Consider the following 26,942-nt stretch of genomic DNA (forward strand, 5'->3'; position numbering starts at 1 on the left):
ACCCGGCCAGTCAGGAAAGGGGGTGGGGACCAGCGAGCGCCCCCCCCCCCTCCTGAGCCGTACCAAGCCGCGTGCCCTCAACATGGGGGGGTGCTTTGGCCCCCCCACCCCAAAGCACCTTGTCCCCATGTTCATGAGGACAAGGGCCTCTTCCTGACAACCCTGGCCATTGGTTGTCGGGGGTCTGCGGGCGGGGGGCTTATCGGAATCCGGGAGCCCCCTTTAATAAGGGGGCCCCCCAGATACCGGCCCCCCCACCCTATGTGAATGAGTATGGGGTACAATGTACTTCTACCCATTCACCTGTGAAAAAAGTGTAAATAAAACACAACACACAAGGGTTTAAAATAATTTATTGCACGGCTCCGGGGGTCTTCTTCCGTCTCGGGGGTCTTCTCGCCGGACTCCTCCGCTATCTTCTGCTAGCTCTTTTACTAGCGGAGGAGCCCGTCTTTCTTCTTCGCCTCCGCCCGGGGGTCTTCTTCCGACTTCGGGGGTCTTGTCCCCCTCTTCAGTTGTTCTTGCCGGGCCTCCTCTCTTTCTTCCAGCTCTTGTACTGGCGGTGGCCCGGTCTTCTGTCGCCGCTGTCTGTTCTTCTCTTCTTGAGATGTTTGGTTCATATTGGGATTGCCACTCCGCTATCCTGGCGTTCCTCCAACTAGTTAGCCACTAGACGCTCCTCATTTCTCCATGCCAAATGTTGGTATCTCTTTAAAAATTTAATATTCATCATTGCGCAGTATGTTTATATATAAAAGATTTATTTTTGGCCAGTGAAAAATATATAAGAAATGTTCACTCACATTTTCTAGTGCCTTAGAACCAGCACTGAGTCTATCCAGCATTTTGTTTTGGGGATCTACTATGCCGCTTCATTCCTCGATCACGGCGTGTGCTCCAAGCCTCGTTTTGGTTCGGGTTTGTGACAGGAAGTGACGTCCATAATTACCAAGAAGCCTCTACGCATTTTGCATACACACGAGTGGAAATTAAAACGGAATTTACAGTTATTGGCTCTATGTGTAGAGCTGCCATTGGGCTATACAGTCCTCCAATCAAGTGCCTGCAAATACAAATCATGATCCTATGATGTAGAAGAGTTCTTTGTCTTCTCATCTTCAGTTTTGGCTCTGAGTCCCACAATGATGACATGGGAAATATGTCCGCACTCTTCTAGTACACAAGGAGAGCCCGGCTTGTTGTTCTGTTCGATGTTCAGATGTGGGGGTTGTGTGGTGAAGGTTCCATTCCAGTTGCTGTAGAGAAAATTGAATATTTATCAAATGAGTGCAAAGGGACAGTTCTATCTGTTGTATCTCTTGCCAGAGGTGGAAGGAAAAGACAACAAAAATTGCCAACGTCTGGGATTCAGGTAGTGGTGGTCCGACTGGTGAGATCTAAACAGGAGATTGGGGACCAATTAAAAGGCCAAAGAAATCCACTGGAAAAAAAAAGAGGGGAGAACCCTAATAATGTAGTATGTGTCTAAATGTAGAAGTTTCCTAAAGAGATACTAAAATAAAAAATGAATTGTATCTAGTGAGGTTCTGGTGTCTCCACGCTGGGTGAAATCAGTCGCTCTCAATGCTACGGGGGTCCCAATCCTGGATCCTCCTGGAGTTCTCAGGTGGCCATTTTTTCCATTCAATCTGTTATACCTCTTGTAGTGATTTGCCAAAGCTGGAAGGAGACGACAACAAAAATTGCCAATGTCTGGGATTCAGGTAGTGTGGTGGTCCCCAAAGGTCCAACTGGTCAGACCACAACAGGAGACTGGGGATCAATTAAAAGGCCCAAAGTATCCTCTTAAAAAAAGCGAGGGGAGAGCCCTAATAGTGTAGTATGTGTCTAAATGTAGAAGTTTCCTCAAGAGAAACAAAAAGAAAACATGAATTGCATCTAGTGAGTTTGTGGTGACCCTGGAGGCTACAACCAAGCAACCTTCCATAAACGCAGGTGGAGGAAAGGCCCCGTCTCCATGCTGGGTGAAATCAGTTGCTCTCAATACCGCGGGGGTCCTAATCTTGGAGTTCTCAGGTGGCCATTGTACTGGTAGGATGAAAGGTGGTAAAAAAAAAAAAAAACGCCAGTCAGTGAACCGAATGGGGTACCTGGTGTGGTGTGTCTAAGGATGGGTCAGGATCATCAAGTTTAGATGAATATCGGATAGCTTTAGATCACCAAAAGATGCCCACAAGAGAGAATGTCCAACATTTGTGCATCACCTGTGGTGTTGCGCTGATTACTTTCATGTGGCAGATACTTTTTCCCAATGAGTTCTGCCAGTCCAAATTGTATTTTAGGGCATGGCAGCCCACTTTTACTAAACAAAACGGAAAGTTTACACAAGCATCAGTTGCCCACGTAGGGGTTCTTCCACATCAACAGGAAATGTCAGCTGAAAACGCTGAGCCATCTGGCTCCCTTGTCAGCAGCACTGCTGGTCTTCTTACCAGTTCCTCTGACTGTGTTGCCCATCTCTCCTGGTTCACTTGGCTCACTTAGCCTTTAGTCAGAGCGCCCTGCTGCATCCCCCGCTCCTGGCCTCTGGATAGCGGACACCCCTATAGAAGCCCACCTGACTCCTGGGATGAGACCTTCTGTCTCCTGGCTGCTGACGGGGACTCCTCTGACCCCTGGGTGAGATCCTCTGTCTCCAGTATGGGAGCTATCTCCAAACTGGGGGCTTTGAGTTATTCTCAGGCTTCGGTATATAAGAACCCTGCAACCCTGTGCACTCACATAGGTCGCAGGCATGCAGACACAGGATTGAAGGTTCTGTCCCACTCAAGACACTTTGGAACCTTCAAGCTCCAGGCCCCAATCAGAATCCAGAAAAATTATAGTCTAGAACCTTGCCTTAATGCAAATCCTTTGTTATTACATTTCCATAGTGGCAGGGACTTGCCCTGTCACATACCATAAACTGTCAGAATGGCAAGTTGAAGCATGCGTTTTGGTGAAATAAAGCTATCTGATATTCATCTAACTTGATGACTCCGACCTACCCTTAGCCCTTGTACACACAGTCGGAGATTCCATCGGAATGTGTCCGATCGGAGCGTTTTGTCGGATATTCCGACTATGTGTGGTCTGCATCGGACTGATTCCGTCAGAATATCCGTCGGACCAACTTTTCCAACTTGCCGGAAATATTTTCCGACAAAATGCTCCGATCGGACATACTCCGATCATGTGTAGAGAATTCCGATCAGACAAAGTGCCACGCATGCTCAGATCAAATTCCTACATCAAAGCTATTGGCTACTAGCCTGAACGTAGTCCCATCGTAATGAAATTACGTCATCACGTTCTGAACGATCGGATTTTCCAACAACTTCGTCCGACCGTGTGTATGCAACAGTTTCGGACAAAATCAGATGGACAAAATCCAACGGATTTGGTTGTCGGAATCTCCGACCGTGTGTACAAGGGCTAAGACACACCACACCAGGCATCTCTGCCATTCGTTTCACTGAAAGGTTTTTTTGTTTTTACCTTCTCCTACCAAAAATTGCCAAGTGTGTAATTTGGTGCTGCTCACCTTTTACAAGTTTCAGGCTTGGGCATGTGCCCAAGGGTGCCATATGGAGATTTTTTTTGCCTACTATGACCTTGTTGTGTCTTGCTTACGCAATACAGCCTGGACCTCTGTCACCATTGCTTTTCCTTCCTTCATCCACTCTTGGTCATGTTATCGCTCCACTTGACGTGTCTTCCCGGAGTGTCTGCTTCTCCTCCTTTAGCCTGATCCACATAGCAGTCAGTCCCGTGTCTGTCTTCTCTCATCACTCTCTCTTTCTCTCTATCATAGAAGCCATTGGTTGCACCTGTCCGCAGTCAGCTGTGCCTCATCTCAAGGCACTGTCTCTTCTCCAGCTGTCTCTGTAGACCTGAAGATCTCTCTGTGCTATTCTACTCTCCACTTCTGAAAATTCCTCTGTACTAAATGTAAACCAGCAGCTATGTCTGGCATTCGCCATTCTTGCTGTAGAGCCGGACTCTTCCACTGGAGGTGTGTGGCCCTTCCAAGTGTTTGGCCCAACATCAGAAACTCTTGTATATGATTTTTTTTTTATTAATATCACTGGCAGCTAGTGTTTACTTCCAGCAGGCTTTTCATATAAACCTGGCATGTTGTAAGAGGGCTGGTCGGCGTGCTTATCTTCTCAACAGCTGCTATGGACGATCTCATCCGTGGCATCTTCTGACCACAATCACGTTCCTAATGAATTCAGTTTGATGTCAAGTTCCCAGCCTTAAGCTGAATGTGTAAAGCTCCAAATTTTCACCGCAGAAGATTATAAAGAACAACCGTAGAGGCTATCGTGTGCTTGTGTGTTTTTGGTACCATGGGGGCCTTCTCTTTAGGGCTCATTCAGATCATTCCAATCTGTTGCTGTGCGTTAGGCATTCATACTATCACCCTCAGCGTGTTAAGGTAGCCAGTTCATTTAAATGGACTGCCAATGCAAAAAAAAAAAAAAAAATCAGACATTCATCAATTTTCCTGACACACAACAACGCACTGCAACACACGAGTCAGAGGTGCATTGCTTTAAGAATGAGTGGCACCACAACACATTTTGTGCTTTAAGAATGAGTGGCACCACAACACATTTTGTGCTTTGAGAATGAGTGGTGCCAATAACGCACCTTGTGCTTTGAGAATGAGTGGTGCCATAACGGACCTTGTGCTTTGAGAATGAGTGGCACCACAATGCACCTCTTGCTTTGAGAATGAGTGGTGTCATAATGCACCTTGTGCTTTGAGAGTGATTGGCACTACAACACACCTTGTGCTTTGAGAATGATTGGCACCACAACATGCCTTGTGCTTTGAGAATGAGTGGTGCCATAAGACACCTTGTGCTTTGAGAATGAGTGGCACCACAATGCACCTTGTGCTTTGAGAATGAGAGGCACCACAACACACCTTGTGCTTTGAGAATGATTGGCACAACAACGCGCCTTGTGTTTTGAGAGTGATTGGCACCACGACACGCCTTGTGCTTTGAGAATGAATGGCAGCACGATGACACACCTTGTGCTTTGAAAATGAGTGCCACCATAATACACCTTGTCCTTTGCAAATGAGTGCCACCACGACACACCTTGTCCTTTGAGAATGAGAGGCACCACAATGCACCTTGCGCTTTGAGAATTAGTGGCACCACGACACGCCTTGTCCTTTGAGAATATGGAACCACGACACACCTTGTCCTTTGAGAATGAGTGGCACCACGACGCACCCTGTCCTTTGCAAATGAGTGCCCCCACGACATGCCTTGTCCTTTGAGAATGAGTGGCACCACGACGCACCCTGTCCTTTGCAAATGAGTGCCCCCACGACATGCCTTGTCCTTTGAGAATGAGTGCCACCACGACATGCCTTGTCCTTTGAGAATGAGTGCCACCACGACATGCCTTGTCCTTTGAGAATGAGTGGTGCCACGACACACCTTGTCCTTTGAGAATGAGTGGTGCCACGACACACCTTGTCCTTTGAGAATGAGTGGTGCCACGACACGCCTTGTCCTTTGAGAATGAGTGGTGCCACGACACACCTTGTCCTTTGAGAATGAGTGGTGCCACGACACGCCTTGTCCTTTGAGAATGAGTGGTGCCACGACACGCCTTGTCCTTTGAGAATGAGTGGTGCCACGACACGCCTTGTCCTTTGAGAATGAGTGGTGCCACGACACGCCTTGTCCTTTGAGAATGAGTGGTGCCACGACACGCCTTGTCCTTTGAGAATGAGTGGTGCCACGACACACCTTGTCCTTTGAGAATGAGTGGTGCCACGACACGCCTTGTCCTTTGAGAATGAGTGGTGCCACGACACGCCTTGTCCTTTGAGAATGAGTGGTGCCACGACACGCCTTGTCCTTTGAGAATGAGTGGTGCCACGACACGCCTTGTCCTTTGAGAATGAGTGGTGCCACGACACGCCTTGTCCTTTGAGAATGAGTGCCACCACGACACACCTTGTTCCTTGAGAATATGGCACCACGACACACCTTGTCCTTTGAGAAAGAGTGGCACCACAATGCACCTTTAGTGCAATTATTCTTTATTTACTGAACCCCATCCCCCTAAGTGCACCCCACCTAGTAAAATACCTTCCTTGCCATTCCAGAAATCTTCATGGTGCATCCCTACTTGGAGCAGCACAGTTTCCCTTCCAAAAAAAATTCCAGCCAGGACCTTCATTCTTGGCCATATTCATTCCTATGGAGGAAGTGTGCTTATGGCAGACTTCAGCGGAGTATGGCTATCCCATAGGAATGAAGCTACATTTGTGGAAGCAACTCCAGCCTTCGGGGGAAGGGTTAGAGCCCCAACAGGTTTTTATTCCTGTTTCTGCCTCTCTTTTTTTTTTTTTTTTTTGTCATAACCCCCCCCCCCTCTCCATTTCTCATATCACTGAGACAGAAAGTGAGGGGACCTCCCCCAATCGGGTCAAAGCAGTCAAAATTTGACCATCAATACCTATCTCCAATATATGCCGAAAAGTTGGGTTTTAAAGAGATGAGATTTCCTATCAGTTTTGCTTAAAAGATTAAAGAAACTGAACAGCTAATAACCTGCATGTGACCAGCTTCAGGAAGCAATATGGAGACATGCTGTAGATGCAAAAACACAGAATTCAACCATACAAAGGAAACGACATAAAACATAAAGGGGCTGCGGGGGGGGGGGGAGAGGATATGGGGGGGAAGCCCTCTATTAAAACATAAATATAGATTTCAGTTTGCTAAATTTAGAATTTACAATGTTGTGGCAAAAACCCTTCTGCTGCCCTATGGAAGGATGTAAATATACGGGAATCAATATTCCATTCAAAGTGGAGGATATCGATGTATGGTGAGAATTATGCTGACTTCAGTCACCTGGAATATATGTCCCGTCATATCTGTACGTGGGGGGTTCTCTTAAAGAAAACCCGGAGATAACGACAGATAGCAATCACGTGATTGTATATGATTTCTATCTATTGAAAAATAAAAAGAATCTTGGAGTGCCGCAAGCTCTGACTAAAAAGCTGGCCATACACCTATAGATTATCTGCAGATTTTCTATGGTTAGATGGAAAAAGTGGGAGATTCCTCCATCCACACAGTTTAGCGAACATGGAGAAATCTGTTGCACTTTTTCCATCTAACCAGAGAAAATCTGCAGATAATCTATAGGTGTATGGCCAGCTTTTGGCTATAAACTTTGGACTGTTGCGGTCAGTCCTGTTGCATATATACCCATTATATCTCATCATTGCAGGAAAAGATTCTCGGAAGATTGAATTATATATATATATATATATACATTATATCACAAAACTGTTTATAGGTCACATGAAAGGTGGAAAAAGTTCTGAAATTATTTACCTTTGTCTCATTTTTTTACATCACAGAAACCTGACATTTTAACAAGGGTGTGTAGACTTTTTATATCCACTTGTGTGTGTGTATATATATATATATATATATATATATATATATATATATATATATATATATACACACACACAGTATCTCACAAAAATAAGTACACCCCTCACATTTGTGTAAATCTTTTCTTCTCTCTTTTCATGTGACAGCACTGAAGAAATGACACTTGTCTACAATGTAAAGTAGTGAGTGTACAGCTTGTATAACAGTGTCAATTTCCTGTCCCCTCAAAATAACTCAACACGCAGCCATTAATGTCTAAACCGCTGGCAACAAAAGTCAGTACACCCCTAAGTGAAAATGTCCAAATTGGGCCCAAAGTGTCAATATTTTGTGTGGCCGCCATTATTTTCCAGCACTGCCTTAACCCTCCTGGGTATGGAGGTCACCAGAGCTTCACAGGTCACCACTGGAGTCCTCTTCCCCTCCTCCATGATGACATCACAGAGCTGGTGGATGTTGGAGACCTTGCGCTCCTCCACCTTCCCTCTGAGGATGTCCCACAGATGATCAATATGGTTTAGGTCTGGAGACATGCTTGGCCAGTCCATCACCTTTACCCTCAGCTTCTTTAGCAAGGCAGTGGTGGTGTTGGAGGTGTGTTTGGGGTGGTTATCATGTTGGAATACTGCCCTGCGGTCCAGTCTCTGAAGGGAGGGGATCATGCTCTGCTTCAGTATGTCACAGTACATGTTGGCATTCATGGTTCCCTCAATGAACTGTAGCTCCCCAGTGCCGGTGTTCTGTCAAAAAGTGTCCGGCCATCGAATAGTGTCCGCCCCGTACTGCGCAGGCGCATCGCTTACTCAGTACGGAGGAGAAGGAGACTCTGAAAGTCTCTGAAGAAGAACGGCGCCTGCACACTGAGTCAAGGTTGAAGCCCCACCATCCAAGTGGACATAAGGTTGCTCATAGTAACAGGGCCCCTTGCGGACTTTCTTCGCTCACCACTCTTCGGGCACGCCCTCGCTTCGCTCCGCTATTTTTTTTTATTCTAACTCTATGTCCACTTGGATGGTGGGGCTTGAACCTGGACTCACTGCACAGGTGCCATTTATCTTCAGAGATGTTCGGCTTCTCCTTGTCCTCCATACTGCACAAGCGCAGTACAGGGCGGACACTATCTGATGGGGGGACACTATTTGATACATCACCGGCAGCACTCATGCAGCCCCAGACCATGACACTCCCACCACCATGCTTGACTATAGGCAAGACACACTTGTCTTTGTCCTCCTCACCTGGTTGCCCCCACACACGCTTGTCACCATCTGACACCAAATACGTTTATCTTGGTCTCATCAGACCACAGGACATGGTTCCAGTAATCCATGTCCTCAGTCTGCTTGTCTTCAGCAAACTGTTTGTGGACTTTCTTGTGCATCATCTTTAGAAGAGGCTTCCTTCTGGGATGACAGCCATGCAGACCAATTTGATGCAGCGTGTGTCGTATGGTCTGAGCACTGACAGGCTGACCCCCCACCCCTACGCCCTCTGCAGCAATGCTGGCAGCACTCATACGTCTATTTCCCAAAGACAACCTCTGGATATGACGCTGAGCACGTGACCTCAACTTCTTTGGTGGACCATGGCGAGGCCTGTTCTGAGGGGAACCTGTCCTGTTATACCGCTGTATGGTCTTGGCCACCGTGCTGCAGCTCAGTTTCAGGGTCTTGGCAATCTTCTTATAGCCTAGGTCATCTTTATGTAGAGCAACAATTCTTTTTTTTCAGATCCTCAGAGAGTTCTTTGCCATGAGGGGCCATGTTGAACTTCCAGTGACCAGTATGAGAGAGTGAGAGCGATAAAACCAAATTTAACACACCTGCTCCCCATTCACACCTGAGACCTTGTAATACTAACGAGTCACATGACACCAGGGAGGGAAAATGGCTAATTGGGCCCAATTTGGACATTTTCACTTAGGGGTGTACTGACTTTTGTTGCCAGCGGTTTAGACATTAGTGGCTGTGTGTTGAGTTATTTTGAGGGGACAGGAAATTTACACTGTTATACAAGCTGTACACTCACTACTTTACATTGTAGACAAGTGTCATTTCTTCAGTGTTGTCACATGAAAAGTTAGAAGGAAAGATTTACAGAAATGTGAGGGGTGTACTCACTTTTGTGAGATACTGTGTGTATATATATATATATATACACACACACACAATATTGCCCATCAGTAATCCCAAATCAGTATAGTGGGTATTGTGATTTAGCATTGCAACATCATGTTTATGTATATACAAGGGTTCTTCAAAAAGTTTCAGCACTTTTTTATATTTACTAAAGTTTAAAAAAGTGCTGAAACTTTTTGAAGAACCCTTGTATATACATAAACATGATGTTGCAATGCTAAATCACAATACCCACTATACTGATTTGGGACTACCGATGGGCAATATTGAGAGCTTTCGTATCCAGAATATTTTTGGGGAGTTCAGCTTTAAAGTGGTTCTAAACCCTTCCATATACCCAGTGAAGTGAACGGCCTCAGGTGATACACAGATATTAAACAAATTCTCCTACATAAGTTGTACTTGTTATCTGCAGTCTTCTCATCTCTACATCTTTTCAAAGTGCAGAGGTTATAAAGCTTGTCTCAGCTTTCAGAAAACGGGGGGGGCAGAGAGCTGAAGTTACACTCTGCAGAGCTCAGTGAGGTGAACTCTGAGTGCTGATTGGAGGGAAGGGGACACACCCCCCGTTCACACAGGAACAGAGCTGAGGCTGTGTGCTGGAGCTCCCTCCTCTGTCACCTTGTTTCTCTTGGTGTCAGGAACTCTTGTCAGGAGTAACCCATGCAGATAGCAGAGGAAGGAGGCAGCAGACAGAAAAATACACTTAATGCTCTGGACTGGCACAAGTACACACTATAGAGGGATGTGCTTTGTTCATATTTCATGTCTGATGTTTACAACCACTTTAATTTTGAATGGCACCCCAAGGGGTACTAAGGAAATGCACCTCTGCTGTATTTTGCTGCAATGCACGGTATTGCCCTGGGTGTGCTGCATTTCAGAAAAAGGGTAATGTCCAATTTTTACCACGATAGAGCGCATTGCCTTAAAAAGCGATGCATGTTAACGTATTAAAGTATAAGAACCCTTCGACTTTTGTGCCAGGGTAATTCACGGTAATGGGCTGTGCATTGCGTTACAAAAAATGTCAGGTACTTTTTTTTTAGCAAGTTAGGGTGCGTTGACAGCCCATTCATCTCAATGGAATGCCTTAGCACAACGCACATTAATGAGCGACGTACATGTTAAAGCACTTAGAGGGTGTAAATGGACCTCATGGGAATGTATTTGGGAAAGAGAAAGGGACCCAAGAGACGGAAGACAACAAAAAGGAAGGTAGGGAAGTAAATGGAGAACAACAATTAGCTTTAAAGAGGAACTCAGTCCCCTTTATGTGTAGATATGCCCAACCCCCCCCCCCCCCCCCTCTCGTGCCGCCATTTTTTTCACTCTAGCACAAATGCAGATGTGCAAAAGGGCTCTGCCCGGCCTTCGAGTCCCAGGACAGTCCTGCAGCACATCTACTTGGACATTCCGAGTGTCTGAATTTCCAAACAACCCATCTTTTGTGGTCTTGAAGCCCTGCAGAACATCTATGCATTAGCAAAATCCAACCTACCCTGTTTCCCCCGAAAATAAGACTTAGCGTGATTGTTGGTGATGGCTGCAATATAAGCCCTACCCCCCAAATAAGCCCTAGTTAAAGTCCTTGTAGGTCTTATTTGGGGGGTAGGGCTTATATTGCAGCCATCACCGACAATCACGCTAGGTCTTATTTTCGGGGGAAACAGGGTAGGTAAGAAAGATGGAAACCACAGGTGCCAGCTTGAAGAAAGCCTGTCCCGACTATATCTGCACACATTGGAGGAAAGAGGATGAAACACCGCACTGCAAGAAAAACGGTCCAGGTCTGAAGGAAAGAGAAATTGACTTCAGCCCGACTCCTCCCAGGCCACGCCCTCTGACACATTTTACTCCTTCCACGGGGTTTGGTCATGTGGTCACATATGACTAAGCCCTGTAGGTGGGGGTGAAACGCTTTGGTGAGAAGTAAGTCTGAAACCACTTTCAGTTTCCTTTACACTTGGGCTTTATATCTTAGAGTGCGGAGTGCCCAGGTTAGAACCTCTCTTCTATTTCAGGTAAGTGCCAAATAAATCTTTTAAACTAGTGACTGTCACTTCGAATGGCAAATGCCTGCTCTGTGATTGGTCAAGGCAAGTGGCAGGCAAAAGAGTAGTCAGGTCCAATCAGAGGTCAAGGCAGGCAGCAGGCAAGAGAGTAGTCGGGTCAAGGCAGGTGGCAGGAAAGAGAGTAAGAAAAAAGGGGAGCTTTTGGGACTTTAAATGAGGTGAGCATTGGTGGCTGAAAGATGAGTCAATGTTGATTGGTCAAGGCAAGTGGCAGGCAAAAGAGTAGTCCGGTCCAGGCAGGGGTCAAGGAAATCCATGGGCAATAGTCAGGTACAGACAGAGGTTGTGGCAGGTGGCAGGCAAGAGAGTAGTCAGGTCCAGGTAGGCAGGAGGCAAGAGAGTAGTCCGGTCCAGGCAGAGGTCAAGGCAATCCATGGGCAATAGTCGGGTACAGACAGAGGTTGTGACAGGTGGCAGGCAAGAGTAGTCAGGTCCAGGTAGGCAGGAGCCAAGAGAGTAATTAGGTCAAGGCAGAGGTCAAGGGAGGCAGCAAGCAAGAGAGTAGTCCGGTCAAGGCAATCCATGGGCAATAGTCAGGTACAGACAGAGGTTGTGACAGGTGGCAGGCAAGAGAGTAGTCAGGTCTGAGCAGTGGTCAAGGCATGCGGCAGGCAAGAGAAGTAGGTGCCTGGAGGTGGCCATGGGTCTTTTGGGACTCCAACAATGCCCCTGGGTAAACCTCAAGGATTTTAGGCACCGCTCTAATCAAGGTCCTATAATGCTCCAGTGACTCCCAGGAGGAGTCCGTCTGAAGCCACTTTCAGTTTCTTTCACACCATGAGCTGTTTTTCTTTCTTCTGAATGCAGCATTTCATCCTTTTTCATCCTGTGTTTGCTTACAGTGCCTTGCGAAATATTCGGCCCCCTTGGACTTTTCAACCTTTTGCCACATTTCAGGTCTTCAAACATAAAGATGTAAAATTTTAATTTTTTGTGAAGAATCACCAACAAGTGGGACACAATTGTGAAGTGGAACGAAATCCATTGGATATTTTAATCTTTTTTAGCAAATAAAAAACTGAAAAGTGGTGCGTGCAAAATTATTCGGCCCCTTTACTTTCAGTGCAGCAAACTCACTCCAGAAGTTCAGCGAGGATCTCTGAATGATCCAATGTTGTCCTAAATGACTGATGGTGATAAATAGAATCCACCTGTGTGTAATCAAGTCTCTGTATAAATGCACCTGCTCTGTGATAGTCTCAGGGTTCTGTTGAAAGCGCAGAGAGCATCATGAAGACCAAGGAACACACCAGGCAGGTCCGTAATACTGTTGTGGAGAAGTTTAAAGCCGGATTTGGATACAAAAAGATTTCCCAAGCTTTAAACATCCCAAGGAGCACTGTGCAAGCGATCATTTTGAAATGGAAGGAGTATCAGACCACTGCAAATCTACCAAGACCTGGCCGTCCCTCTAAACTTTCAGCTCAGACAAGGAGAAGACTGATCAGAGATGCAGCCAAGAGGCCCATGATCACTCTGGATGAACTGCAGAGAACTACAGCTGAGGTGGGAGAGTCTGTCCATAGGACAACAATCAGTCGTACACTGCACAAATCTGCCCTTTATGGAAGAGTGGCAAGAAGAAAGCCATTTCTCAAAGATATCCGTAAAAAGTCTCGTCTAAAGTTTGCCACAAGCCACCTGGGAGACACACCAAACATGTGGAAGAAGGTGCTCTGGTCAGATGAAACCAAAATCCAACTTTTTGCCCACAATGCAAAACGATATGTTTGGCGTAAAAGCAACACAGCTCATCACCCTCAACACACCATCCCCACTGTCACACATGGTGGTGGCAGCATCATGGTTTGGGCCTGCTTTTCTTCAGCAGGGAAGATGGTTAAAATTGAGGGGAAGATGGATGCAGCCAAATACAGGACCATTCTGGATGAAAACCTGTTGGAGTCTGCAAAAGACCTGAAACTGGGACGGAGATTTATCTTCCAACAAGACAATGATCCCAAACATACAGCAAAATCTACAAAGGAATGGTTCACAAATAAACGTATCCAGGTGTTAGAATGGCCAAGTCAAAGTCCAGACCTGAATCCAATCGAGAATCTGTGGAAAGAGCTGAAAACTGCTGTTCACAAACGCTCTCCATCCAACCTCACTGAGCTCCAGCTGTTTTGCAAGGAAGAATGGGCAAGAATTTCAGTCTCTCGATGTGCAAAACTGATAGAGACACCCCAAGCGACTTGCAGCTGTAATCGCAGCAAAAGGTGGCTCTACAAAGTATTAACACAAGGGGGCCGAATCATTTTGCACGCCCCACTTTTCATTTTTTTATTAGTTAAAAAAGTTTCAAAAATCCAATAGATTTCGTTCCACTTCACAATTGTGTCCCACTTGTTGGTGATTCTTCACAAAAAATAAACATTTTATATCTTTATGTTTGAAGCCTGAAATGTGGCAAAAGGTTGAAAAGTTCAAGGGGGCCGAATACTTTCACAAGGCACTGTAAATCTTTTCAACTAGTGACAGGGTCACTTCAAATGGTCTGCTCTGTGATTGGTAAACAATCATACAAATCTTTTTGTATTGGTTGGGAGACCTTCGTCCTGCGTCTATGGGTGCCTTCGCTTATCGAATTTTGCCATTTACAAATCACATTGGCAGAGGCTCCCCTGTTAATAATAAATGAGTGTGTGGAGGGGCCGTGACCTGAGAATTTTATGAGTGAGATTATAGAGATTGCCGAGTTAATTGGCTATAGAGTAGGATTAAGGAGCTAATAACAAGCTAACTAGAAAAATGCTAATGGCTTCAAATTAAATGAAGAAAGGAGGCAGATTCCCGAGGCTTTATTACCCTTCAGCGGGCAGCGTTAGATGCGCCACTTCACCGGTGACTGAGCGAGGGTCAGCTGCTGTGCCTATACTTTGCAGATGGCCCCCGGGGGGGCCCGGATCTTCTCAATGCTCGCACCTGGCATTAGCCGATGTAACGGTACAGAACGTAAAGTTAGGTCCATATATATTTGGACACAGGCACAATTTTCATACTTTTGGCTCCAGATTGAAATGAAAACAAGACAATCCAAATGAATTTGAAGTGAAGACTTTCAGCTTTAAATCAAGGGGTTGAACATAAGTACAAATTTTAGGAACTGCAACCATTTATACACAGTCCCCCCCCACCCCCCTTTTTAGGGGCTCAAATGTAATTGAACAAATTAATATAATCATAAATAAAATGTTCCTTTTGAATATTTTGTTGAGAATCCTTTATTGTCAATGACTGACTGAAGTCTGGAACCCATGGACATCACCAAAGACTGGGCTTCCTCCTTTCTGATGCTTTTCCAGGCTCTATCTGCAGCTGTCTTCAGGAGTTCTTTGTAGGTCTTTTCTGCCTTTTAGTTTTGCCTTCAGCAAGTGAAATGCTCAGCTGGGTTGAGATCAGGTGATTGACTCAGCCATTGCAGAATATTCCACTTCTTTTCCTTCAAAAGCTCCTGGGTTGTTTTTTCTTTGTGTTTTGGATCATTGTCCATCTGTACTGTGAAGCCCCGTCCAAATAACTTTGCTGCATTTGGCTGAATCTCTGTTGACAGTATATCTCTAAACACTGCAGAATTCATCCGGCTGCTTCTGTCACATCATCAATAACCACCAATGACCCAGTGCCACTGGAAGCCATGTGACCACAGATGACGTGTACTTTGGATCATGAGCTGTTACAAGCCTTCTCCACGCTTTTTTTCTTCCTGTCATTCTGGTACAGATTAATCTTAGTTTCATCCGTCCAAAGAATGCTTTTCCAGAACTGGTCTGGCTTTTTTAGATGTTTTTAATCTAATTTGACTTTTCTATTCTTCAGGCTTATGAATGGTTTGTACCTTGTGGTGAACCCTCTGTATTTGCTTCTCTTGATTAGTCTCTGATTAGTTCTCTTAGGCCGCGTACACACGAGAGGATTGTCCGTCCAACTTAGTCCGCTGAAACGTGTTTCAGCGGACAATCCGCTCGTGTGTGGGCTTCAGCGGACTTTTTCAGCGGACAGTCTGGCGGACTAAGTCTTTCGGAATTTCCGTAATATTGTCCGTCCAAACTTGGTTTCAGCGGACAATCCGCTCGTGAGTAGGCTAGTTCGACGGACTAAGTATGGCGCATGCTCAGAAAGGATTTACACGGCCGAAGGTTGCATTGCTGTGTATTGGATGTCGAATTTCTAGTCCCGTCGTACGTGCCGTACACGTCATCGCGCACGCTTTCGGCGGACTGTCTGTTCATCGTGTGTGGTCAAGTCCGTTCATTCGAAAGTAGGACGGACTGTCTGTCGGATTGTCTGACGAACTTATTTGGCCAGACAATCCGCCCGTGTGTACGCGGCCTTAAGGCCCATACACACGATCAGACTTTTTGACAACAAACATGCAAATTAGCTGTTTTGAAGCAATGTCCGACCGTGTGTACGCTCCATCGGACAAACTTTTTTGGTTTTCATCGGACTTTTGTTGGCTGTGCGAACAGACAAACTTTCTGGCAACAAAAGTCCGATGGAGCAAAGTCTGATCGTGTGTACAGAAAACCATAGGACTTTTGTACAAAGTACAAACAGGCATGCTCAGAACCAATGCAAAAGATCAGACAACATTACAGAAGTTGACCAAAGGTGGCGGTAAAGAGCAGAAAAACCACGTGATTTTGTGAAAGTTGGCTGAAAAAGTCCTGCTGTGTGTATGCAATACAAGTTCAGGGCCGACGCCCTTTGTACAAAAATCCAAGGGAAAGTTTGTACAAAGTCCTATCGTGTGTATGAGGCTTTAGTCTTCTCTTGATTGTAGACTTTGACAGGGATACACCCACCTAAATGGAGAGTGTCCTTCACTTGTCTACACCTCCTGGAGAGTGTCCTTCTCTTGTCTGGATGTTGTGAATGTTTTTTTTTTTTTTACCATAGAGAGGATCCTGCGATCATCCACCACTGTTGCCTTCCATGGACGTCCAGGCCTTTTTATGTTACTGAGCTCACCAGTGCGTTGTTCTTCCCTCAAAATGTACCAGACTATTGATTTGGCCACTCCTTATGTTGCTGCTATCTCTCTGATGAATTTGTTTAGTTTTTGAAGCCTTACAATGGCCTGTTTCACTTGCATGGACAGCTTCTTTGAACGCATGATGTATGTTCACAGCAATAGATTCCAAATGCACATACCACACTTAGAATCAACTCCAGACCTTTTACCTACTTCATTGATGAAGAAATAACGAAGGAGTAGTACACACCTGGCCATGGAACAGATTTCGATTCAATTGTCCAATTACTTTTGGCCCCTTTTAAAAAGGGCAGGGGGGAGGGTGTGGCTATTCTAAAGAGCTTTAATTCCTAAACCCTTCCTCCGATTTGGATGTACATACTCTCAAATTAAACCATATCCATTATATAGCTATAGCTTGAATATGTTTTGGTAATTACCTGGAAAAACTTAAATTGTGCCTGTGTCCAAATATATATGGACCTAACTGTACATACCTGAATTATTATTATAAAAAGAGGAAAGGCCAATTGGATGTTCACTTTAAATAAGCTAAACATATGCGTGTAGCACCCTCCTAGGTAGGTGCTAGAAGAGAGCATAGTTTTGGGTCTTTCTGCCTAACAGGAGGACCATTAGGTAAATTTAGAATGTTCTCTGCTTACCAGGGAGCAGGATCTAATAGTGAGGTCTGCTCCTGGTGTTTAGGTGCAGCTCGGCTTGTCTGAATGTTTCACACTGGTCCAATAGAGAGACATATTGGACACTGGGAGGAAACCTGAGAAGTGAGGGTGCAGGCATTGTTACAGCCCTGGCTATTGGTAGAGGAAAGTGCCTAGTTGCATGCTGGGTGACTGTATAAATGCCAAGGGCACATGTGCTCAGGGTCTCCTGCTTGAGAGCAGGGTCCCAGAGGGAAGGGGTGGCTGCCCCTCCTCTGTAGATGTTGCCATGTGGCCTTGGGTAGTTGACCTAACAAAAAAAACATGAAGGCTCTTTACTCCCATCGTGGGCCCCTTTATTATGGTCCCGCATTGGGACCCTTTCACATATTCTATAGTGGGCCCCCTTCCCCTTCAAGGGGGATTCTGCAGACCCTGATGGAAAGGGGAACTCTGGTGTAAGAGGTGTTCTGGTCACAAGAGCCCCCCCCCCCCTTACATCAGAGTTTGGAGAGTTCCTCCTTCCCTCAGAGGCCACAGAGTTCCCCTTGCACTGTATGAGGGTGAACTCTGCTAACTAATGTAAGGGGGCTTGCTGGGAACTCTGATGTAAGGGGAGGCTCTGGTGACCAAAGGACCTTCTTACACCACAGTTCCCCTTTACACCAGAGTCTGCACAATTCCCTTTTACACCAGAGTCTTAAGAGTGAGTACACTAAGGTAAAGGGGTTCACTTATGTAAGAGGGGAGTGAGGGCACTGATGTAAGAGGGGACCTTTAAATCAGTTCCCCCCCTTCTTACCTTAAGGCCTCCACTCGCCCTTACATCCATGACCCCCCCCCCCCCCCCACAATAGAGTGACTGTTATAACTGGGGATGTAGCTGTGTTAAAAGTGCTCAGTTTTCCTTCTGATAAGCTTTCACCAGATCACAGCCATCAGCATCGACTCACCAATGGCTATGGTGTGAAGACTGTTTACAAAATGGCAGATCAGAGAGAGTAGTCAGGTCTGGGCAGTAGTCAAGGTAGGCAGCAAGCAACAGAGTAGTCAGGTCTAAGCAGTGGTCATGGCAGGCAAAAGAGTAGTCAGGTCTGAGCAGTGGTCAAGGCAGGTGGCAGGCAAGAGAATAGTCATGTCCAGACAGAGCTCAAGGCAGGTAGCAGGCAAGAGAGTAGTCAGGTATAGGCAGAAGGCGAGGCAGGCAAGAGAGTAATCAAGTCCAGGCAGATGTCAAGGCAAGCTGCTGGCAATAGAGTAGTCAGGTACAGGCAAAGGTCAAAGCAAGTAGCATGCTAAAGAGTAGTTAGGTCTGAGCAGTGGGAATTGCAGGCAGTGGCAAGAGAATAGTCAGGTCCAGGCAGAGGTCAAGACAGGTGGTAGGCAAGAGATTAGTCATTTCTTGGCAGAGATCAAGACGGGTGGCAGGCAAGAGAGTAATCAGGTCCACACAGAGGTCAAGGCAGGTAGCAAGCAAGAGAATGGTCAGGTCCAGGCAGAGGTAAAAGCAGGTGGCAGGCAAGAGAGTAGTCAGGTCTGAGCAGTGGGCATGCATGCAGCGGCAAGAGAATAATCAGGTCCAGGCAGAGGTCAAGACAGATGGCAGGCAAGAGAGTAATCAGGTCCACACAGAAGTCAAGGCAGGTTGCAAGCAAGAGAATAGTCAGGTCCAGGCAGAGGTCAAGGCAGGTGGCAGGCAAGAGAGTAGTCAGCTGTGAGCAGTGGGCATTGCATGCAGCGGAAATAAAATAGTCAGGTCTGGGCAAAGGTCAGGACAGGTGGCAGGCAAGAGATTAGTCAGTTCCAGGCTGAGGTCAGTCAAGGCAGATGGCAGGGAAGAGAGTAGTCAGTTTCAGGCAGAAGTCAAGGCAGGTGGCAGGGAAGAGAGTAGTAAGGTATAGGCGGAGGTCAAGGCAGGTGTCAAGCAAGAAGATAGTCAGGCCCAGGCAGAGGACAAGGCATATGGCAGGATAGAGAGTAGTCAGGTCCAGGCAGAGGACAGGGCATATGGCAGGATAGAGAGTAGTCAGGCCCAGGCAGAGGACAAGGCATATGGCAGGATAGAGAGTAGTCAGGTCCAGGCAGAGGACAGGGCATATGGCAGGATAGAGAGTAGTCAGGCCCAGGCAGAGGACAAGGCATATGGCAGGATAGAGAGTAGTCTGGTCCAGGCAGAGGACAGCGCATATGGCAGGATAGAGAGTAGTCAGGTCCAAGCAGAGGACAAGGCATATGGCAGGATAGAGAGTAGTCAGGCCCAGGCAGAGGACAAGGCATATGGCAGGATAGAGAGTAGTCAGGCCCAGGCAGAGGACAAGGCATATGGCAGGATAGAGAGTAGTCCGGTCCAGGCAGAGGACAGCGCATATGGCAGGATAGAGAGTAGTCAGGTCCAAGCAGAGGACAAGGCATATGGCAGGATAGAGAGTAGTCAGGCCCAGGCAGAGGACAAGGCATATGGCAGGATAGAGAGTAGTCAGGTCCAGGCAGAGGACAGCGCATATGGCAGGATAGAGAGTAGTCAGGTCCAGGCAGAGGACAAGGCATATGGCAGGATAGAGAGTAGTCAGGTCCAGGCAGAGGACAAGGCATATGGCAGGATAGAGAGTAGTCAGGTCCAGGCAGAGGACAAGGCATATGGCAGGATAGAGAGTAGTCAGGTCCAGGCAGAGGACAAGGCATATGGCAGGATAGAGAGTAGTCAGGTCCAGGCAGAGGACAAGGCAGGCTCCAGGCAGGCATGTAGTCAGACCTCTCAAAGGTGTAGCCCTGCTTAAGATCCGCGACTCACTCACTTTCTTCTGAACGGCAGAGGTCCTCTCTTATCTTATAAGCATATTAGTCAATCCGAGGGGCATACAAAATTCTCTTTTCCCCCAAAGCTCTTTATTTTGCTCTTAGTGACATAAATGCATCCATGTTGTCCTTGCCCACTCCTCCTTAACGCGTTTCATCAATGAAGGCTTGAGCACAAGAATGGGTGAAATACGTTAAGGAGGGCTGGTCCTTGTGTGGGAACAACATGGATTAATTTGTATCACCAACATCAAAATAAGGAGCATTAGAGGAAAAGAGAATTTTGCGTGCGGCTCCGATTGACTAATATGCTTAGAAGACAGTAGTCAGGTCAGGCAGGCAACAGCAGGCTCAGTATTATAGCAATCTAGGTTTGGGGGTGGCTGCTGAAAGAAACGGCACCTACCACTTCAAAGGCTGGTGCTTGCATACCCTGCAGCACAACTGATTGGCTCCTTGTTTTGCTTCTCTCTCTCTAAGCCTGAGCTCAGCTGTACAGGGACTATTTATTAATGGCTACAGAGTGGCAATAATGTGTCTTTTATATGTGCCCGGAGATCAGATTCAAGCATATATCAGAATGAGATTTATCAGGACGGGTTATACACATAGAAATGTCAGGTTCCCATTCTGCTGAGTGTAGCTGGAAGGGGACGCGTGTCTGTTGGTCGTTTAGTAAATAAGCAGTTGTCGGTGAGTGAAGCCGGTGAAGTGCTCTAACCCCGAGGGCAGTAGATGCTCATATTTCTGTTTTATGATTGTGCGCTGTCACATCTGGATACAAACCTATTACCAGCTGTACCTCTGCACACCCTGCACACCTCCCTGCACTCCAGCTGACATGTTGGGCAATAAACATGAATTGTTATAGACAAGCAGATGCCATTAAACGTCATGTGAGATGATTCTCCATTACTGCCTGCGAGATGCCTGGCTCTTCCCTGTATGAGAAGGATGAAGGCGGAGACCCACCTGGCACTGCCCGTCCCGGCCAGGGAGACAGAAGTGGGCTCATCATAAAGCCTTTCCTCTTCTATACAGCTGCATAGCAAGTCCCTTTCATATAGAATCACATCCCTGTGCATCTCCTATGGGTCCCTCCATGGAAGTGACATCCCTGTGCATCTTCCAGGGGCCCCTCCATGGAAGTGACATCCCTCTGCATCTTCCAGGGGCCCCTCCATGGAAGTGACATCCCTGTGCATCTTCCAGGGGCCCCTCCATGGAAGTGACATCCTTCTGCATCTTCCAGGAGTCCCAGTTACTTCTCTGTGCATCTATAATGAGTTGCCATGCAGAAGTTACATAACTGTGCATCTCATGGGCCCCTCCATGAAGTGACAACACTGTGCATCTCCCATGGGCCCCTCCGTGAAGTGACATCACTGTGCATCTCCCATGGGTCCCTCCGTGAAGTGACATCACTGTGCATCTCCCATGGGTCCCTCCGTGAAGTGACATCACTGTGCATCTCCCATGGGTCCCTCCGTGAAGTGACATCACTGCGCATCTCCCATGGGCCCCTCCGTGAAGTGACATCACTGTGCCTCTCCCATGGGCCCCTCTGTGAAGTGACATCACTGTGCCTCTCCCATGGGCCCCTCTGTGAAGTGACATCACTGCGCATCTCCCATGGGCTCCAGTACAGAAGTTACATCACTGTGCATCTCTAATTAGCCCCTCCTTGAAGTGACATCATTGTGTATCTCCCATGGGCCCTTCCTTGAAGTGACATCACTGTGCATCTCCCATGGGCCCCTCTGTGGAGTGACATCACTGTGCATCTCCCATGAGCCCCGATGGACAAGCTACCTCCCTCTGCATCTCCCATGGGCTCCAGTACAGAAGTTACATCACTGTGCATCCCCCATGGGCCCCATTATGTAAGTGATATCCCTGTGTATCTTCTTTGGGTCCCTGTGCAGAGGTTACCTCCCTGTGCATCTTCCATGGACCCTGGTGCAAAAGTTGCATTACAGTGCATTTCCCATGGGTCCCTCCATAGAAGTGACATCCCTGTGCATCTTACATAGGCCCTGGTGTAGAGGTTTCCTCCCTGTGTATTCCTGATTCACCATGGGGCAGAAGGTACCTCTCCTTGTGCATCCTCTATGGGCCCCAGTTCAGAGGTTACCTTCTTGTTCATCCTCCCAGAGCCGCAGTGCACAAGTTACCTCCCCAGTACAGAAGATATATCACTGTGCATCTTCCAGAGCCCCAGTACATACGTCATATGCCTGTGAATTTTGCATTGGCCTGGTACAGATCATGACTGGAGATCATCCATGGGCCCTGGGGCCAAAGTGACCTCCCTGTAACTTTTTCATGACCCTTAGGGTATATATGACATCACTGTGAACTTTCTGTGGGCATAAACCAAGGATGGCGAAAAGTGCAGAGATGTTGGTGGAGCTCAGGCCCTAATTCAAAAAAATGGCAAAAGGAAAGCTATTCCCATGGGACTTTTAAGAGTTATGCCAAGAGTTACTGCATAAGTGGCATCCCGTATCTTCTTGCATGAGCCCTGGTGCAGAAGAGACTTCACAGTGCATCTTCCATAGGCATCTTCCATGGTTCCCACCACACAGGTGACATTCCAGTCTTCTTCCATGGTCCCCACCACACAGGTGGCTTTCCTGTCTTCTTCCATGGGCCCTGGTGCAGAATTGAAATCACATAGCATCTTCCATGGTCCTCACTGCTTATAAACATCTCCGGCTTCTTCCATGAGCCCTACTGCAGAAGAGACATCATAGTGCATCTTCCATGGGCCCAACCGCACAAGTGACACCCCCAGATTCTTCAATGGGGTCTACTTTACAAGTGACATAGGCCCTGGTGCAGAGGTTCTCTCCCTGTGGATTCCCAATTCACCATGGTGCAGAAGGAACCTTTCCCTGTGCATCCCCTATGGGCCCCAGTACAGGGGTTACCTTCTTGTTCATCCTCCCAGAGCCGCAGTGCACAAGTTACCTCCCCAGTACAGAAGATATATCACTGTGCATCTTCCAGAGCCCCAGTACATACGTGATATGCCTGTGAATTTTGCATTGGCCTGGTACAGATCATGACTGGAGTTCATCCATGGGCCCTCAGCCCTGGGGCTGAAGTGACCTCCCTGTACCTTTTTCATGAGCCTTAGGATATACATGACATCTCTGTGAACTTTCCATGGGCTTAACCAAGGATGGTGAAAAGTGCAGAGATGTTGGTGGAGCTCAGTCCCTAACTCAACAAAATGGCAAAAGGAAAGCTATTCCCATGGGACTTTTAAGAGTTGTGCCAAGAGTTACTTCATAAGTGACATCCTGTCTTCTTGCATGAGCCCTGGTGCAGGAGTGACTTCACAGTGCATCTTCCATAGTCTTCTTCCATGGGCCCCACCGCACAGGTGACATTCCAGTCTTCTTCCATGGGCCCCACCACACAGGTGACATTCCAGTCTTCTTCCATGGGCCCCACCACACAGGTGACATTTCAGTCTTCTTCCATGGGCCCCACCACACAGGTGACATTCCAGTCTTCTTCCATGGGCCCCACCACACAGGTGACATTCCAGTCTTCTTCCATGGGCCCCACCGCACAGGTGACATTCCAGTCTTCTTCCATGGTCCCCACCGCACAGGTGACATTCCAGTCTTCTTCCATGGGCCCCACCGCACAGGTGACATTCCAGTCTTCTTCCATGGGCCCCACCGCACAGGTGACATTCCAGTCTTCTTCCATGGTCCCCACCACACAGGTGGCATTCCAGTCTTCTTCCATGGTCCCCACCGCACAGGTGACATTCCAGTCTTCTTCCATGGGCCCCACCGCACAGGTGACATTCCAGTCTTCTTCCATAGTTTCCACCGCACAGGTGACATTCCAGTCTTCTTCTATGGTCCTCATCGCACAGGTGACATTCCAGTCTTCTTCCATGGTCCCCATCGCACAGGTGACATTCCAGTCTTCTTCCATAGTCCCCACCGCACAGGTGACATTCCAGTCTTCTTCCATGGTCCCCACCGCACAGGTGACATTCCAGTCTTCTTCCATGGTCCCCACCACACAGGTGACATTCCAGTCTTCTTCCATGGTCCCCACCACACAGGTGACATTCCAGTCTTCTTCCATGGTCCCCACCGCACAGGTGACATTCCAGTCTTCTTCCATGGTCCCCACCGCACAGGTGACATTCCAGTCTTCTTCCATGGTCCCCACCACACAGGTGACATTCCAGTCTTCTTCCATGGTCCCCACCACACAGGTGACATTCCAGTCTTCTTCCATGGTCCCCACCGCACAGGTGACATTCCAGTCTTCTTCCATGGTCCCCACCGCACAGGTGACATTCCAGTCTTCTTCCATGGTCCCCACCACACAGGTGACATTCCAGTCTTCTTCCATGGTCCCCACCGCACAGGTGACATTCCAGTGTTCTTCCATGGTCCCCATGGCACAGGTGACAATCCAGTCTTCTTCCATGGTCCCCACCGCACAGGTGACATTCCAGTCTTCTTCCATGGTCCCCACCGCACAGTTGACATTCCAGTCTTCTTCCATGGTCACCACCGCACAGGTGACATTCCAGTCTTCTTCCATGGTCCCCACCGCACAGGTGACATTCCAGTCTTCTTCCATGGTCCCCACCGCACAGGTGACAATCCAGTCTTCTTCCATGGTCCCCACCGCACAGGTGACATTCCAGTCTTCTTCCATGGTCCCCATGGCACAGGTGACAATCCAGTCTTCTTCCATGGTCCCCACCGCACAGGTGACATTCCAGTCTTCTTCCATGGTCCCCACCGCACAGTTGACATTCCAGTCTTCTTCCATGGTCCCCACCGCACAGGTGACATTCCAGTCTTCTTCCATGGTCCCCATGGCACAGGTGACAATCCAGTCTTCTTCCATGGTCCCCACCGCACAGGTGACATTCCAGTCTTCTTCCATGGTCCCCACCGCACAGGTGACATTCCAGTCTTCTTCCATGGTCCCCACCGCACAGGTGACATTCCAGCCTTCGATGGTCCCCATCGCATCCCCGGATTCTTCAATGGGCCTCGCTGCAGAGGTCATATCGTAGTGCAATTTCCATGAGCCAAATCATGGAAATTGCATTTCTGTGTGTCTTCCATGGACCCCAGTCTGGGCCGTCAGGACTGGTCCTGTGATCCCCCCTCCCCATGTAGTCATTTGTGGCTTACAGTCCATCACACCACTGTGCATCTTCCATGGACATCTTTAATGGTCCTCACTGCACAATGACATCTGTGGCTTCTACCATGGACCTTGATGCAGAAGTGGCATCATAGTTCATCCTCCATGGGCCCCACTGCACAAGTGACCTCCCTGTGGTCACTTGTGACCCCCACTTGTGCCCCCCCCCCATGTAGTTGTTTGTGGCTGGGGCCCTGTCTAACACCCCATCCCAGTACTGTGAATGTTCCACGGGCCCTAATGCAGAAATGACATCCTTGGGGAATCTTCCATGCACCCCAGTCTGGCTCCCCACCTCCCATGTGGCTGGAGCCCTCTGGCTTACACTCCATCCCAGCACTGTGCAGCCGGTGAGCGGCGTTTCACGAGTTAATAAAAACTATTATCTGCTGCTAGATTTACACAGTAAAAGCCCAGGAAAATCAATGCCGAGTATGGATCATTGATTGTTTGAAAGAGTTGTAAATGGTGCGCTTGTGTTCAGCATCAGCATCCCCGGTGACACGCTCCAGAGACTCCCCATGTTGGATTCCTGCGCCCTGCAGCAATTCATCTCCGCAGGGTTTAATGCACTTCGCATGTTCTGCTGTCCGCCATCGTCCTCCTCTGTTCAGGGTGGTGCTGACAATCAGAATCTGAGAAAGGGAATGAGGCCAGATGAACATGTTCCTCAATCAGAACATTTCCTACATTCTAATCCTGAAGGAACGAATACATAAAGAATAATAAATAGTCTTTCCTGAGGACGATGCTGCTCCAGCTTCCCTTCAGGGCCGCTCAGCAAAACCCCCAGGGGCATTTTTTTTTTTACATAATCTCTGCTAAAGGGGAGTTTAAATCAGCCAGCCCTCCACTTCAACATGGCTAGGCATTCGATGTTGTTACCAACACTGAAGGGAGCTTAGAGCAGCATTTTCTCCAGCATTTTCTATAAATTGTTTGGGCTTTAGATATACACGATATTGTCAAAAGTATTGGGACACCCGCCTTTACGCACACATGAACATTAACCACTTAAGAACCTGAAGGATTTGCCCCCTTAATGGCGAGCCCATTTTTTTGCGATACGGCACTGCCTCGCTTTAACTGACAATTGCGCGGTCCTGTGACGATGTACCCAAATAAAATGAACCCCCTTTTTTCAGCCACAAATAGAGCTTTCTTTTGGTGGTATTTGATCACCTCTGTGTTTTTTTTTTTGTTTTTGCGCTATAAACAAAAAAAGAGCGACAATGTTGAATAAAAAACAATATTTTTTACTTTTTGCTATAATAAATATCCCCCAAAAAAATCAAAAAATCAGGGACAGCCCCTCCAAATCAGGGGCAGTTTGGAGCTATGCATCCCTGTGCATCCTCCATGGGCCCACGTGCAAAATGACATCCTTGTGCAGCTCTCATGATCCTGGGTGCAGATTGACATCCCTGTGCAACCTCCATGGGACTGGGTACAGAATGACATCCCTGTGCATCCTCCATGGGACTGGGTACAGAATGGCATCCCTGTGCATCCTCCATGGGACTGGGTACAACAGTGTCATCCCTTGTGCATCTCTCACAGGGCCAGGTGCAGACTGGCATCCCTGGGAATATTTCATGGGCCCGGGTGCACAATCATATCTCTGTATATCTCCTATG

Source organism: Lithobates pipiens, unplaced genomic scaffold (genome assembly GCF_037356315.1).
Source record: "Lithobates pipiens isolate NorthernLeopardFrog02 unplaced genomic scaffold, aLitPip1_a1.2 Scaffold_19, whole genome shotgun sequence".
NCBI lineage: Eukaryota > Metazoa > Chordata > Amphibia > Anura > Ranidae > Lithobates > Lithobates pipiens.